The sequence below is a fragment of the Enhydra lutris genome, unplaced genomic scaffold (assembly GCF_002288905.1).
Source record: "Enhydra lutris kenyoni isolate GAN:26980312 unplaced genomic scaffold, ASM228890v2 scaffoldscaffold12, whole genome shotgun sequence".
Lineage (NCBI taxonomy): Eukaryota > Metazoa > Chordata > Mammalia > Carnivora > Mustelidae > Enhydra > Enhydra lutris.
Genome location: NW_019154096.1, coordinates 19,610,225 through 19,627,730, shown reverse-complemented (window position 1 = coordinate 19,627,730; position 17,506 = coordinate 19,610,225). Strand labels below are relative to the sequence as shown.

At 33.8% G+C, this 17,506-nt stretch overlaps 1 pseudogene; it reads left to right on the top strand.

Annotated features, from left to right (window-relative positions):
• Nucleotides 1-1,037: 1,037 nt before the first annotated feature.
• On the top strand, nt 1,038-1,435 carry LOC111144983 (annotated as a pseudogene).
• The last annotated feature ends 16,071 nt before the right edge of the window (nt 1,436-17,506 follow it).

Genomic DNA, 17,506 nt, shown 5'->3' with positions numbered 1-17,506 from the left:
AAAAGAGTTTAGTGATTTTACAAATGGTTAATCATAAAGTTACCATGTGACCCAGCAATTTCACTCCTAGGTATATATCTAAGAAATGAAAACGTATTGCCACACAAAAACTTTTACGTAATTTTCATAACAGCATTATCAAAAAATGGAAACAACCCAAATGTCCATCAACTGGCAAGTAAATAAATAAATAAAAACTTGGTATGTTCATACAATGGAATGTTATTCAACAGTAAAATTAAATTGGGTACTGATACATGCTATAACATGAATGAACCTAGAAAGCACTATGCTAAGTGAAAGAAGCCACTCATGCAGAACCACATATAAGTCCATTTGTATCAAACATCTAGAATAGGCAGATTCATGGGGACAGAAAGTTACATTAGTGGTTGTCTATGGCTGGGAGACGGGTGGCCTGAGGTTGACAGGTAAAGTATGCAGGTTTTTTGGGAAGGTAATGAAAATGGTCTAAAGTTGACTGTGATGATGAGTGCATTACTCTACAAAGATATTAAAAGGATTGAAGTGTATGCTTTAATGGGTGAATTGTTTAGTACATGAATTATATGTCGATAAATCTTTTTAAAGATAATATTCAAGTGCTAAGTATGACAAATGATAGCCCCAGTGCTAGGAAGATTCAGACTGCACAAAGTGGAGAATATTTCATCAGTGTGAAGGGAACTTACTGTAATTCTGTTCAAGCTTATTTTTATCAATTGAGAATCGGGTTAAAAGTTGCCAAATTTTCCAAGCTTACTTAAAAGAAAAAAATCAGAAAGTCCTGATGTTAATGTAAACTCTCCCAATGTAAAATCTTGAAAACTGGTTCAACATTGCCCAAACAACACATTTGAGATCCAAGATCCATCATGCAGGTAGCCATTTCACAACATGGTATAATTTCTGATATAGTAATGTCTCTCACAATGTTTGTGATTACAGGGCAATGTGAGCTCAGTATTAATTTATTCACGCTATCAGTATTATTTAGGTATTTACTATAGTAGTAACCATCAATATTTATGGAACAAATGGCCGCCGCCGCTGGTGGTCCTGGGGCGCCCCTGTTCCCGGACAAATTGCTTCCCAAAGGCGATTCTGAGAAGACTCAGGAGGAGTTGGAGGAGAAAGACGGCGAGGAGCTTGAGGAGACCCTTGTGGAGAGACTGTGGGGTCTGACAGGGATGTTTCCAGAGAGAGTCCAGATGCCGCAATCTCTCCCTTTGTGGCTCAGAAAATGTACATGTTTTCCAGGGCAGCCTTGTGGATTGGGACCACTTCCGTCACGATCCTGGTTCTTCCTGTTGTCTTTGAGACCAAGAAGTTGCAAATGGAGCAGCAGCAACTGCAGCCGTGGCAGATACTTCTAGGGCCTAACATGAGGCTCTCCGAGGAAAATGTTCTACCTAAACTACCTGGAAAGATCTAGATTGCTACTGCTATATGACTTGTCTTGGTAGGACAAGTTTGAAAATTCAGTAGTGTTTGAACTGCTAATTATTTGGATTATTATTTTTTTTTAAACTTTGGCACGTTGATCTATCTAAGGAATTCTCCCCAGTGTCTCACAGAGCCTCCCAACTTACAACTGTGCCCTCCACGCTGTCCCATTTCTTCTGTTCTCACCTGATACCAGAATGCAGCAGTGCAGTTACTCTGGCTCTGGCCATCCTACCCCTTTCACTAAATCACTCATGACCGGAAGATCTCACTATCCCATTTTTCGAAGGGAGGGAGGGCCTGGCAGCAGATTCAGCCACAGGATGGGGACTGTGGAGGACAGAGCAGGAGCTCATTTCTTCTGCCCATTTTGGCCATGAGAGACCTGTGTATCTGTCTAAAAAAGAAAAAAAAATTAAGTGCTCGACTTTTTGTATTTAAATATTAAAAAGCGATTCCAATGGGGGAAAAAATTATGGAAACTTTACAATATTCCAGGCCTGAATATTAACTCATTTGTACACCAGTTCTATCGGTCAGATCTTATTATCATCCCCATTTTACAGAAGAAAAATGTGTACTCCAAAAAGTTAAATTACTTGGCTGAAGTCCCACAGTTATAACTGCTGAACTGGGATTTAGAAGCAGGTATCTGAAGCCAAAAACTCTTCACACTTATGCTGTACAGCTCCTTTCTGCGTTCAACCTCTTCGGTGCAAGATCCCTGCTTTCAAGTCCCTTGGAATCTATTAGAGAGAAGATATAGGACAATTCCAGTACAATGCGGTGTGTGCACTAAAGAAAAACAGCCATAGGACAGAAAGGGAAGCACCTTAACTTATGTGCAATTGACAGTTTAGGGGATGTTTTTGATGTACAAAGGAATTGGCCGGAATGAAAAAGAGGAATAAGTTATTTGAAGTAGAGAATGCTCAGAATGTGCAAAAAGATTGAAGAGTCAGAAAGTTACTTAGGAACTGTAATTATCACGATGTAACACAGAGAATGATGGGAAAGCACTTGGAAGTCTGATGAGTGACAGTTCAGGACAAATGACAAAAGATGCAATTAACTGTTTAAGGGGTGAAGAGCCTTTGAAGATTTGTGTTTTAGAAGAAACACGATGGCATTTAAAGTAGAGGCTGATTTGAAAAGAAAGCAAGATAATCATTTAAAAAGTGACTACAATGGTACTGATAAAAGATGATAAACATTGAGAGAATAGTAAAAACTTAGCTTTGTTTTTCATTGTGTTCTTAACTGGCCAATGATGAGGTGGTGTGTGTGTATATGTGTATGTGTGTTTCCCCATTATTGCTGCTCACACATTTAAGATCATAGGAAAGGATGTGAGCCTATCAAATGTTGGTTATTTATATTGCATTTATAACACATATAATCTCTAAATTAAATTGAAAAGGCATAAGTACTTTCATAGAACAATAATACGAAAGTGAACAAAAAATTGATTTTAGATACTGAAATAAACACAGTAATTACTAACATAGATAAGAATGTAACGATGCCATTCTAACTTAAATTTCATACTTCTGTTGAGAAGATAGTTTTCTCCCTCACCACTGGAAGGACTTCAGATTACAACGTAAAATTTTGTGAAATGTATAAACCTTGAGAAGGTAAATCAGAATGAACATACAAAAAAAATACAATTTAAAGTATACTCATTGGATGCTTGATTTATAACCTGTTGTATGGTTTCATATTCCTCTTTATATAACATATATTACTGGGAATAGGACACCTAGTATGTAAAAATTTTGGTGAACAACACATTTCTAAAACATCTGTGGCATTTTCATTAAATGCCCTTCTTTGTAAATCTTTAGGATTCCATTATGAGCTGGCATGGAACAAAAATGAAGGTTTGTTTTTGTTTTTTTTTTTCCTTGCAAAAGGAAAACAGTGCCACCTAATGTTAACTATCACTAGTAATACATGTGGAAGTTTACATAATCATGCAGAAAAAATGATCTTTTAAAATATTTTCGTAAAATAATTTTATGATTAAATTACAAATTTGATTTATTCTAAAGGAAAACAAAATCTATATTTCACGTTATGCTTGGTAAAACATAAAATAAATTTTCCGACATTTTCTTCAAGACCTTCATTTAACTTTTAACTTACGTGAACTACTAACTAAAGTATTCTCTGAGAGTACATATTTGTATTAGGTACTTTGCATTATATGTTGCATTAACACAGAAGTGTTTAATAAATATTTGCTGGTTTGAATTCTCCTACATAAAAACTATTTGATTCCTAACTAGAGGTAAAATAATAAAATTAAGAAAATGAAGGAATACGTATTTAATAGTTTAAAGTTATAATGCACAATCACTATAGCAGACTGAAAAAATTCGAGTAGAAGAAGAAATAAATGGTTTCATCAGCCACAAATAATCTTTTCTTTTTTTTCTTAACTCCAGACTATTTCCTTAGCTGATTTGTTTCACTGTTCTTTTTATGATCATAAATTATTAAAAAATTAAATCAATTTGCTTTTATAAATCTAACTTTCCTAAATATTTGTATTTTATTTTTAAATTTCCAAACCTTAATTTAATGTTTCTATCATATTTATTCAAATGGAATAATATCATTTACTCAATCAATGTACTATTTTTGGGTATTAGGATGCATCATAATTTAGTACAATATAAAATTTTTTAAAACTAAAATTTAAATAATGCTATGGTGTATATATCTTTGCCATATGTACTTTTAATGATATATTTTTAAGATTAAATCTTTACGCCAAAAGGAGAGAATTCCTGTAATTTCATAAAGTTGTTGATGTTCATGTAACTTTTTATTTTATACGATTTTTTAAAAGTTAGAAAAAATCAATAAAAATATATTTTAGTATTAAGAAATCCAGAATCCCAAAATTATCATTAGTTATGAGAGTATAAATTAAAACCTAAATCCTTGTGTATTAATTTACTACTATCTTGCTATGTATTAAAATGTGTTTTAAAGAAAAAAACTTTCCTGTTTTTATTTATGCCCATGTGACTGAAAATCATTTAATTTTTTTTATAGAAATTAACTTTATGGTCTCCATTGAAATGTAATTTGATTCCCTGTCATTTCTCTAACATAGTAAAACAAATTTAAGTTGGTACATGAGAAACACAAATGTCTACAAGTGCTAGATTTAGGAGATGTGATAATCAATTTTCCTAAGACCATCCTTTTCTTATGGAATTGATAAAACAGTATTTATTGAAGTACAGTGTAGACACTGCAGCATGCACTGATCACAAATATATAGCTAGATGAATTTCACAGTCAATATGCTCATGTAACCAGACACCAGTTCAAAGAGCTCTCCAGAGTTCCTTCTTATCTCCCATGTTTATACTTTCCATTAGTCACTACGCCCCTCATTTATATGTAGAATTCTACAATTTGTATATATGTGTGGTGGCTTCCATTACTCAAAAATATCTAAGCTTTATCCATGTTGATGCAGGAAGCTGCCATGTGTCATTATCATTGGTCTGTAACAATGGTCCCTAACATTCCATCGTTTAAACACATCAGAAGTTATTTATATATGCCACAGGTAGGGAAACTGTGCCTCATGGGCCAAATCTGGCCTGCTACTTGGTCACTAAAGTTTTACTTTAACACAGGCATGCCCGTTTATGTATTTTCTGTGTTTACTTTTGCACTACAGAAAAGCTGAAAAGTTGTGACAGAGACCCTATGTCTTGCATATGTCCTAAATAATTTACTCTCTGGCCTTCCAGAAGAAAAAAATTGATGACCTCTGATCTACGCTACCATATAATCAACAGTTTGTTTCTAGCTTAGAGCTTTTTTTGTTTTTATTTATTTATTTATTTGAGAGAGAGAGAGTACAGGAGCAAGGGAGGAGCAAAGCGAGAGGGAGAGAAGCAGAATCCCCATTGAGAGCAGAGCCCAAGTGGGGCTGGATCCCAGGACCCTGAGATCATGACCTGAGCTGAAGTCAGATGCTTAAACAACTGAGTCACTCAGGTACCCCAAGCTTGGAGCTTTTAAGTGCAGTGCTGCCTATGAGTAGTATTGAAAATGTATTTTGGTAAATATATAAACATGTTTCTACAAGAGTTTATATCAAGGACTAGAATCCTAGTTGAGTGGATTCGAATATGGTTACTTTCAAATGATATTGGTAAAGTGTTTGTTTGTTTGTTTGTTTTTAATGAGTTTACCAGTTTACATTAGTGTTCCAATTAATCTACATCTTTTGCTGGGCTAAGACTTGGAATATCTTCTTCATTTTAGCCATTTTGCTGGGTGTGTAGCAGTGTCTCATGTGATTTTGATTTCAATTTCCTTACGAAGTTGAGCATCTTTTAACATGTTTAATGGCCATTTGGTTTTCTTGCTTCATAAAATGCCTATTCAAAAAAGTCTTTTTTTTTTTCCTCTTTCCTTATTGGGTTGTCTTCCTTTTCTCTGTTGTAGAAATCTATAAATATGTAAAGGATGTGAGTCATTTGTAGATATGTTTATTGCAAAATATTTTTTCCTACACTGTGGTTTGCCTTTTCACTCTCTAAATTATGTCTTAAAAAAGTGAAGTTTTAATTTTAATGTGGTGTAATTTATTCATTTTTTTCTTAAATGTTTGGAAATGTTGTCCTTTCTGAGAAACTTTTGAACAGTCCAAATTCTTGGGGAGATTTTCCTGTGTTTTCTTCTAGAACATTTACTATGTTACCTACACATATAGATAGTGAAGGTGCTTAAAGTTGACTTCTTTGTGTTGTGTGAGGTAGAGATCATAGGATTTTTTTTTCTTTTTTTCAGTATAAATATTCAACGTATCCAACACCACTTATTGAAAACATAATTATTTCCCCACTGCCCTGCAACATCATCTTTACCATATTATATTTTAATGTCTTTTACTCCATATGTTCATGTTCCTAATATTTTTGGAATATCTATTATATTACTATAGTACTAATCAGTTTTAGTGCTTAAGTCTCAACATCTGGCAAGAGAAGTAACCCTACATAATTCCTCAAAATTGATTTAGTATTTTTAAATAAATATAGCAATGCTCACCAAATATTTTGTGTACTATCTTTCATCTATCTGCCTTTTGAAATTAGGCTAAGTCATGCGATTCATCTTGTTGAACAAGTAATAAGCAGACGTGTCACTTCTGGGCCAAAGCATTAAAGAAGAAAAGTGTTTCCTTTTAATTAATACCAGGTTTCTGTGTGATTATTAATAATATACCTGAATTATTTATTCCAAAACAAGACAATGGAACTTTGAATGGTGTTTGCCAGATGGATTTTTCTTTGTCACCTACAAAACTACAAAACGAACCTCCAGTTAAATAGAGGTTTGGTCAACCAATCTGGCAAAGCAAAAATGACTAAAAGAAGTCTACTCCCAGGACAAAAAGAAATAAGATAATCAGGTACACACAGTTCCATGTAATGTAGCTTAATTCACGTTTTTCAAGAAAAAAACACAATCTCAAAAATCAGTTTGAGCCAAGTCATACCTTAATAAGAACAATTCTACTGTTACTATGGAAACTAATATAGAGAGGCATCAGAGTTCGTGCTCTGCTCTCAACCCTTCCAAATCCCCAGAGCTTTGGGCATAGAATCATAAAGCAATTCCAGCCACCAAAGTTATAAAATCTGATGAGAAGTGATGGGTATACTGAGTTGGCTTGACCACTGATGCCCACTTCACACCGAGACAACGTAACAAGTGCAGCCACTGAAATTCATAGGTAAATAAAGAACAGGAGTTCTCAGGATGAGCTATAAAAGGAAACGTGTGAAGTAAGAACCCAGCATATGTTACATCGAAACTACTGGCAAAACAAACTCAGTCATTTACTGCCTCTCAAACTAACTCTGTATTACATTAAAGGGAAAAAAGGTAAGTATTTTAAAATAAATAGTTCACTGACAAAAACTTTTTAGGAAAAATGATTGTACAACTCTAGTATATGTGCTGCCGAAGCGAGCACATGATTATACAACTTATATAGATTAGTAATGAATAGCGTTTTGTTTCCTATCGTTAAGGGAGAAAAGGTGAAAACACAAAAATATCTCTGTACATACAAAAAGATGAAACTGGAGTTTAGAAAATTAAGTCATCTTAATGAGGAGAATAGGAAAAAAATTTTTTTAAATATTTTAATAAATGTTGTATTATGCAGTTTTTCACATGTAGACAGACATATACTTTTATATCCCTCTGTTGATCTTTTATCAACAGTAAAACAGGTAAAATACATTAACCCATTAGTCACTTGATAAATATACTTTGTGGATTCAGGTATCTTTTGAGGACCTCTTTGACTGGACCGTATAAATTTAGAATCACCTATTTATGCTTTAATTTATATAAGAGCATAATTTATATATTTATTTATTACATATTATGATATATTTATTTATAATACTATATGTTTATATTTCATATATATATATATATATATATATATTTATAAGTGTGTGTGTATATATCCCTCACCTACCTCCAGAAATAAGTGAAATGTGTCCCAACTTTTCCTTCTAGGATTCCTATACTAACATGTACAGGGGCTCTTCTGATCTCTTATATTTGCACGTCAGTGTAAAGCAGAAAGTGATGCAAGAGAGCTTAACTAACCCTTTTAGATCATCTGATCAAATACACATTAATGATAGAATTTGATTCTGCATTTGGGACATCATCATCAAAACCTTGCTGTGATTAAGCAAGTATTAGGAGAATCATGGAAAGCTTCCAGGTTAGTATGTCTACAACCCAGATTCTCAGTCTGCCTAACTGTATGTGCTGATAAATCCAATTCAATTTTTTCAACACTTATTGAGTATTAAAAAACATAAAAAGCCTATAGTCATTACTACAGAGGTATTAGGTAGAAGGAACATCATGAAATGTTAGGAAATACTTTTAAAGAAGACATTGTTATTGTGGTATCAGAGATGGTTTCAGAGTTGCAGTTTTTTCAGGGTGCTGGAAGTATAGATGAAAGTGTGATAACAGAGAAAAGTAGAAGAAAATTTCAGATAAGGGAACATCATGAACAATAACAGAGTATATGAAATACTAAAATATTTTTTCGTTTTTTTAATTTAATTTTTTTAGTGTTCCAAAATTCATTGTTTATGCACCACACCCAGCGCTCCATGCAATACGTGCCCTCCATAATACCCACCACCAGTCTCACCCAATCCCCCACCACCCTCCCTCCAAAACCCTCAGTTTGTTTCTCATAGTCCATAGTTTCTCATGGTTTGTCTCCCCCCACTCACTTCTCTCCATCTCCCAGTGTTTTCTGTATTATTCCTTACGCTCCACAAGTAAGTGAAACCATATGATAATTGACTCACTCTGCTTGACTTATTTCACTCTGCATAATCTCTTCCAGTCCCATCCATGTTGATACAAAAGTTGGATATTTGTCCTTTCTGATGGAGGCATAATAATACTCCATTGTATATATGGACCATACCTTCTTTATCCATTCGTTCCATTGAAGGGCATCTTGGTTCTTTCCAGTTTGGCGACTGTGGCCATAGCTGCTATGAACATTGGGGTGCAGATGGCCTTTCTTTTCATTATATCTGTATCTTTCACTACATCTGTATACCCAGTAGTGCAAATGCAGGGTCATAAAGTAGCTCTACTTTTAATTTCTTAAGAAATCTCCACACTGTTTTCCAAAGTGACTGCACCAACTTGTATTCCCACCAATGTAAGAGGGTTCCCCTTTCTCCACATCCTCTCCAACACTTGTTGTTTACTGTCTTGTTAATTTTTGCCATTCTAACTGGTGTAAGGTTGTATCTTAATATGGTTTTGATTTGAATCTCCCTGAAGGCTAATGATGATGAACACTTTTTCATGTGTCTGTTAGCCATTTGTATATCTTCATTGGAGAAATGTCTGTTCATGTCTTCTGCTCATTTTTTGAAGTGATTTTCTGTTTTGTGTGTGTTGAGTTTTCTTTTTTAAATTTATTTGACAGACAGAGATCACAAGTAGGCAGAGAAGCAGGCAGAGAGATAGGAGGAAGCAGGCTCCCTGCTGAGCAGAGAGCCCAATGCGGAGCTCAATCCCAGGACCCTAGGACCATGACCTGAGCCGAAGGCAGAGGCTTTAACCCACTGAGCCACCCAGGCGCCCATGTGCGTGTTGAGTTTGAGGAGTTCTTTCTAGATCTTGGATATCAGCCCTTTGTCTATAGTGTTATTTGTGAATATCTTCTCCCATTCTGTGGGTTGCCTCTTTGTTTTGTTGACTGTTTCCTTTGCTGTGCAGAAGATTTTGATCTTGATGAAGTCCCAAAAGTTCATTTTCACTTTTGTTTCCTTTGCCTTTGGAGACTTCCCCAAACTACTAGATCTCATACAGCAATTCAGTAATGTGGCAGGATACAAAATCAATGTACAGAAATCAGTTGCTTTCTTATATACTAACAATGAAAATATAGAAAGGGTAGAGAATCGATTCCATTTGCTATAGCACCAAGAACCACCATAAGATACCTGGGAATAAACCTCACCAAAGAGGTAAAGGATCTATACTCAAAGAACTACAGAACACTCATGAAAGAAATTGAAGACACAAAAAGATGGAAGACCATCCATGCTCTTGGATCGGAAGAATAAACATTGTTAAAATGTCTATACTGTCTACAATAATCTATAGTTTCAGTGCCATCCCGATAAAAATTCCACTGGCATTTTTCAAAGAGCTGGAGCAAACAATCTTAAAATTTGTATGGAACCAGAAGAGACCCCAAATTTCTAAAGAAATATTGAAAAAGAAAAACAAAACTGGGCATCACGTTGCCTGATTTCAAGCTTTAATACAAAGCTGTGATCACCAAGGCAGCATGGTACTGGCGCAAGACACATAGACCAGTGGAACAGAATAGAAAGCCCAGATATGGACCCCCAACTCTATGGTCAAATAATCTTCGACAAAGCAAGAAAAAATATATAGTGGGGAAAAGACAGCCTCTCCAATAAATGATGCTGGGAAAATTGGACACCTATGTGTAGAAGAATGAAACTCAACCATTCTCTTACACCATAGGCAAAGATAAACTTGAAATGGATAAAAGACCTCAACATGAGGCAAGAATCTATCAAAATCCTAGAGGAGAACATAGGCAATAACTTCAACATCGGCCACAGCAACTTCTTTCAAGATATGTCTCTAAAAGATCTTTTTTTAAGTCAATCTCAAGAAAGACTTTCCCTACTTCAAATTATTATATATGAACATTCAGTATTTCTATTCTCACATCATTCTAAATTTTAGAAACTCAGAGTTACCTTCTATACTTTCCTTCAAGGAAAATTAATTTTGTTTCCAAAATTAAATGATCCAAATTTTACTACTAGATTACATTACTGATTCATCCCCGCTTCATAACATTTACATTTCTTTTCTGCTTACCAACTTGACCATATTTTAAAGATATTTTGTAGATTCAATACTTGATTTTCAATCTCACCTTATTTCAAAATCTTTAGCAGTCTTCCTTTCATTTCCTTTTTCATTTGAAGTGGCTGAGTGTTTGATCCATTCTTGAATAATGAAATACTGCACAATATTTCATTACATTCTAAATGCAAAAGTTAAATCTTTTAGAAATGTCAAACATTATGGGTGAAATATCAACTGGTATACAATGTATTTTAATAGTTGTTAAAATTTCAGACAAAGTTATATCTGTTATTATAATTATTTAGAATATATATAATAGATATAGAGACATAGCTTGTCCTATTTTCATATGAAAATTTCATTTTAATGCTCTAAAAACATTAACATCACTAATAATTAATCATAGGCTTAATGTATTAAAACTTTCACTTTGTATATTTTTATTATTATGAATTATAATTCTATAATTTGTAACTTAAAAAACTATATCTTGACTGATGCCTTATTCTGGAATAAACAACTAAACTGATTGGTTTGAAATCTCAAGCCTTCCATAGTTAACTCTCAGAAAACTTTCCAAGGCATACCTTAATTTACTTGTATAACTTTTGGATAACTCTGATTCTTTTAAAAAGGTCTACAAGGTTTTTAATCATCTTGCATCTATGAATTGAGAGGAAACATCATTAATTAATTCTTTTCATCTAAACATCTAGTATTCCATGAATTTTTAAATCAAGCAGATTTTTTTTTCTTTGAAGTCTTCCAAAACTAACTCACCTATGATGATCCAACACCCTCTGTGATTACTATTTCTTTTAATCAACATGTGCCATGCTCATACAAAATACATTCCTTTTAGTAGGACTATACTGCCACAAACTGTAACATAAGTCAGTCACCAAACTAGGCACAACCTCAGTGCATTTTATTTCCATCCTCTCACACACTTACCCAACTGCCTTAGCAGTAATGTTAAAAACCTCTGGTGTATATTACCAATATATATGTACTGCCTATGTACGGCCTGTGACAAGCATTCATACTATTTTACCGTTCTTATTTAACATATAATAAAATGTATGTTTAGGGGCAACTGAGTGGCTCAGTTGGTTGAATGTCCCACTCTTGATTTCAGCTCAGGTCATGATCTCAGGGTTGTGAGATCTAGCCTGAGTCAAGCTCTAAGCTCAGCACTGAGTCTGCTTGTTCCTCTCTCTTTGCTCCTCCCCCCACTTGTACTCTCTCTCTCAGATAAATAAATAAATAAAATCTTTTTAAAAATGTATGTTTATACATTAGAATGCTTATACTTGTCTCTTTTATTTTATATTTATTTCATTTATTACTGTATATTATTATTTATGTTTAATATTATCTATGTTTCTAAAATAGAATGCCTCCCATGTTTGACATTATAATGATTATAACTTATTGCTGTTCTAATAAAGAATTTTGTTCTTGGAAAAAGAGCTAATACCTTTCAATATCTGAAAGAATCAAATTAATTTATTTATAACTTTTTGGTAATAACTACTGTCTACAAAATTACCATAAAAGTTGTGCCAAGTATATGCACTTCTTACCATCAAGCACATATGATGTAATTACTCTTAACATTAAAGCAACAGCAGAAAACAAATATTTTTGCAAGTATTCGAACCCCTGTTCTACAGTGGAAGTTCATAATGTCTTTGGGATAAGTAAATGAAAACAATAATCTTAGGGATTTTACTTTTTCATCATGTTTATGAATATTGAAGAAATAACATCTAATCTCAAGGAATGTAAGCAAGCTATGTCTACCATAGTCAATTTCACTCCAAATCCCTATGCTGAACCAGGAAATAAATAAAGACTCTTGAAAATGTGCTTATTTTCCCTTTATTAAGAATCCCTCCCTCCAAAAAATAAGAGTAAAATACAAGAAATATCACGAAATCACAAATGTTGCAAGGCTTGATGAGTTGCCAAATTATGTTACTAACAATTAGCTTTAACAGAATTTTAAATTTGGCATATTGTGTTTATGAAGGATATGCTCATATGCATATCTGTTAATTCTCTTTTGTTCATTTTATCTCACATCAAAAACACATTATCAATGAGATAGCATTGTCTGAAAATGGAACAAATTGCATACATTACCATTTCGAATATTACTGCTTGCCTTTTCAATCTGTTCAGGATTAAGTCTCCAATTCACTTTAAAGATGAAAGTTTGTTTAGGTAAGTCAATTAATTATAGGATTTATTTATTAAAAATAAGATCACAGCCAAACAAAAAAGTTGTTTTTAAAGAGTTTGAAATAATCCATAAAGAGGGTTACAATATAACGTTTACTAAAAAAATGCATAGTTTAAATTTATGTTTTTTTACCTATTGCATCATTTCATCTAAATATTTTTGTATGTATATGTGTGTAAATATAAAAGAAGTGATATGTATGTATATATATGCACTTACATAAAAGAAGTAAAGTGATTTAAAATAAGCTATGAAAATAGAATCAATAGTTGAACTGAATGTTTCTGATAATCAACATAATAACTATCAATGATCACCAAAACATTTAAATACATTTAATTTTCACAGTAGCCTTGAAAAGTCATGGATTCTCTGTTTATACAGATATTCTTCCTTAGCCTCACCAACCCCAAAGCAGCTGCAATTGAGCAGTTATTCTGTAAAATGACACCCCATTTCCCTCTTTATAGTGAATTGAACTTTGGCTGACTACTGGCCCAGACTTGAGTCACCCAGGGTAACTTCCATGGTTATTTCTCATCTGATCTAAGAACTAGAGAAAGAAAAATGAAGGTATACATGACAAGAAAACTAGAGGTGGGAGATGGTTTATTCCTGTATTTTCAGGTTCCTTTCAATCCCACTTTTCTCTTTTTGAGGTCCCACTATATTTCCATATCTGAATTTATGAGACACCCTATTTATATACCTATAATTAATCCCTGAATGTGCTCCTGCGAAATTGAAATGATTATTTAATAACCAACATAGTCTTAACTAGTACAATTACTCTAATTCCCTGAGGAAATTGAGGCTCAGGGAAGTTAAGTATCTTTTCCCAAAGTCCTACAACTGTTGGAAATCACAAACGTCTTTTGGACTCAGGTCTGTCTTTTTTTTTTTTTTTTCCTAAAGATTTTATTTATTTGACAGAGAGAGATCACAAGTAGGCAGAGAGGCAAGCAGAGAGAGAGAGAGAGAGAAGAGGAAGCAGGCTCCCTGCCCAGCAGAGAGCCCGATGTGGGACTCGATCCCAGGACCATGAAACCATGACCTGAGCTGAAGGCAGAGGCTTAACCCACTGAGCCACCCAGGCAGCCCCTCAGGTCTGTCTTTAATACCCATCCTCATTCCCTTACACCAAGATCAGGACGAGTGAGAATGAGGGATTACTTGATGATTTTCATGAGCTTTTAAATATTTCTTCTATATTTTCCAAATTTTCTACAATAACATGCGTTTATTAATAGAAGAAATTTATTTTTTAAAACACATAAAACATGCACATTTGAATGTTCTACTATTAAAAACTGAGAACTTAAGCATATACTAGGTATCTGGAGTTAGGGGTTGGAATGTTGAGTTCCATGGGAAGGGGAAGTGTACTAAAATGATATCAAAGACAAATTTCATTTGTTCTACCTCTTTTTGTTTTTACATATTATGGTCAATTGTTGGATGTATTCCTTGTTTGCTTAAGAGTATATATCATGCAATTTTTGCATATAGTGATACATATATACACACATGCACACACACACGGATCTGTACTTTGCTGTATGTTGAAGCTATGTTATTAGATGCTCATGAATGTATAATTAATATGTTACCCAGGTGGGTTAAATCTTTACATTATAAAATACCCCTCTTTAAATTTATTAACGCTTTTGCCCAAAAGTCTGATTTAACAGTATAAACAGAGTCACACCAACTTTCTATATATTGATATTTTTGTTTGTAAACTTTTTATATCATTGTTTATTTTAGATGTATTAATATAAAGCAAAGTTTTCTTTGTAAAGTGAGATCATCTTTGACTTATGATTGGACTCTGATCCATTTACATTTGTTCTTAGATTAGTACATTTAAGATAAGTCACACACTTTTAAATCACTTTATTTTTTTATTTTTTTAATGACTCTGTTCTTTGTATCTGTATTTTTTATCTGATTTTGTATCTGTTTTGATTGATTACTGTCATTAGTGATTCCCCTAGAGATTTCAAAATGATTCCTAATTTATCAAGGTCTAAATATCAATCAACTTTTTTACATCTTTACGGAAATATGTGAGGACTTTAGAAAAATTAATTTCCTTCTATGCCCTCCTGATTATTCCTCTTGCATTTCCAACATTCAGTTGGGAGTTCTTTCTTCTGCTGGGAGAACATCCAACATGACTTCCTCTTCTGTTATCTGTTGATATACATAATCTTCAGTTTCCTTATCTTTGGATAAGGAAATTTCCTGTGGAATTCCAAGTCAACAGTTTGGTGTCATTGTTACTGTTGTTTCAAGCTTTTGAAATGGGAATTAGTAAACAAGGAGAAAGGAAAATTGTCCCCAAATATTGGACTCACCTGTCTAAATAAATCAAAATTTGTTTCTGGCCAGATGTGTAAGCTACGTATAGTGGCAATTTAAGTCATTTAGTGGTTAAAACATTTCTTATATATTCTTTCTGACAATTAATGGATTGCTTGAATGGCTCTTGTTTGAGCCACGCGTGGCTGCTCTTGCGTGGGCAAGCCCATGGATTTATGGATGAATGAAAAAGGGCTGGTTGGCCTAGGATGTCCTTGCCTGGGCAGGCTCAGCCCTGTTCCATGTGTTATCTCATCCTCTGGCAGGATAGCCTGGTCTTGCTCTAGTCTATGGTGGCAGAGTTCCAAGAGAGAGAATAGAAGCTTGAATTCCCTTTTAAAATTTAGATTTCAGAACTGGCAAGATGCCACTTTCCCCAAATTACTTTGGCCAAAACAAGTCCCAAGACAAGCACAGATAAGGGGTGGGAAAAAGACTCCACCTTCTGATGGGAAGAACCAAAGAGTCACCTTGAAAATGGTACAGATATCACAATTAATCGACCAGACCTGGTAATTCTTTATGAATTTATTAATACCCCATTGCTTTTAAATTTATCTGTCCTCTAGAGCACAGTTAATCTGATTTACTTAGTCTGCCATTATTGAAAGACTCTTATTTCTGTTTTCTAGGAATTTTTATTTTATAAATTGGTATAGCTAGCAATAGTGGAGCTATTACATTTTTTGTTAAAGAAAGACAATAATTATATAAACAGCAGCATTACATTTTTTTCCTCACTAAGCAGTGACATTCATTCAGTTGCATAAAATACTCTGGCTGGGAGGTCAGGCAGTTGCATAGTGATACTCCATTTCTCCCCAAAGGGTTCATGTACCAGTATGCTTAGTTATGTTTATTTCAAGTGGCTACATCATGTAAATTTAGTTCTTGACATGCAATTCAGAAAATTGAGTCTCTTTTATATGGTTCACTGATTATAAAGTCCATGAACAGTTTATTGGATAGTTTCCACTCAATCAGTCTGCCTGGTGTAATTTTTCCCAAGGGATTGAAACTTTATGTTGTTATTTCAATCCCAAGTAGATCTACTTGCATTGTAATAGTTGGGAACTCACGATTTCCATTTACACTGACTTTCACAGACATATTAAACTGTTGTTTCTCTTTCCCTGCTAGCAACAACCCCAGAAAAACAAATAAACAAAAACCAGTTGCAAGTAAAATAAGAATGAATAGTGTAAGCCCCATTAAACAACTACTGGGGATATTTACCATTATTTTTCTTTTATTCTATGATAGGAAGAAGCAAAATTATCAATTTGTGCAAAACATATATTGTTTTTCCTTTTCCAAGGTCACCATTTTTAACCCACAGAGCCACCCAGGCACCCCTCCAATGTCACCATTTTTAAATCCTGCACTCCATAAATGACATTATTCTTTACTAAATTATTAAATTGGTAATGTTTAGTATCGGTGAAGAGACAGTGTAATTTATCTCAATAGCCAATCTGACTGAACAATAATGCTAATTTCAAAGGTTATGTGGTATAGTTCATCACAACTGTGCTTTCTTCTTTTCAGTATTTATTTTTCTAAATCTGATAAACCAATTAGCAAATATTTATTCATCTACTACTTTATGACCAGCACTAGATTCTCAGAAATAAAGTCAAAGACATGAGAATATCCCTTTTTAGGAAAACAAAGATAAAAAAAAAAGTTTTTAAAAATCATCAATGTTTATGGCCCAGGGTAATTAAATGCATGTGCAAACACATTTTTTTTAAATTTTATTTTTTATAAACATATAATATATTTTTATCCCCAGGGGTACAGGTCTGTGAATCGCCAGGTTTACACACTTCACAGCACTCACCATAGCACATACCCTCCCCAATGTCCATAATCCCACCCCCCTTTCCAACTCCCCTCCCCCTATCGACCCTCAGTTTGTTTTGTGAGATTGAGAGTCACTTATGGTTTGTCTCACTCCCAATCCCATCTTGTTTCATTTAC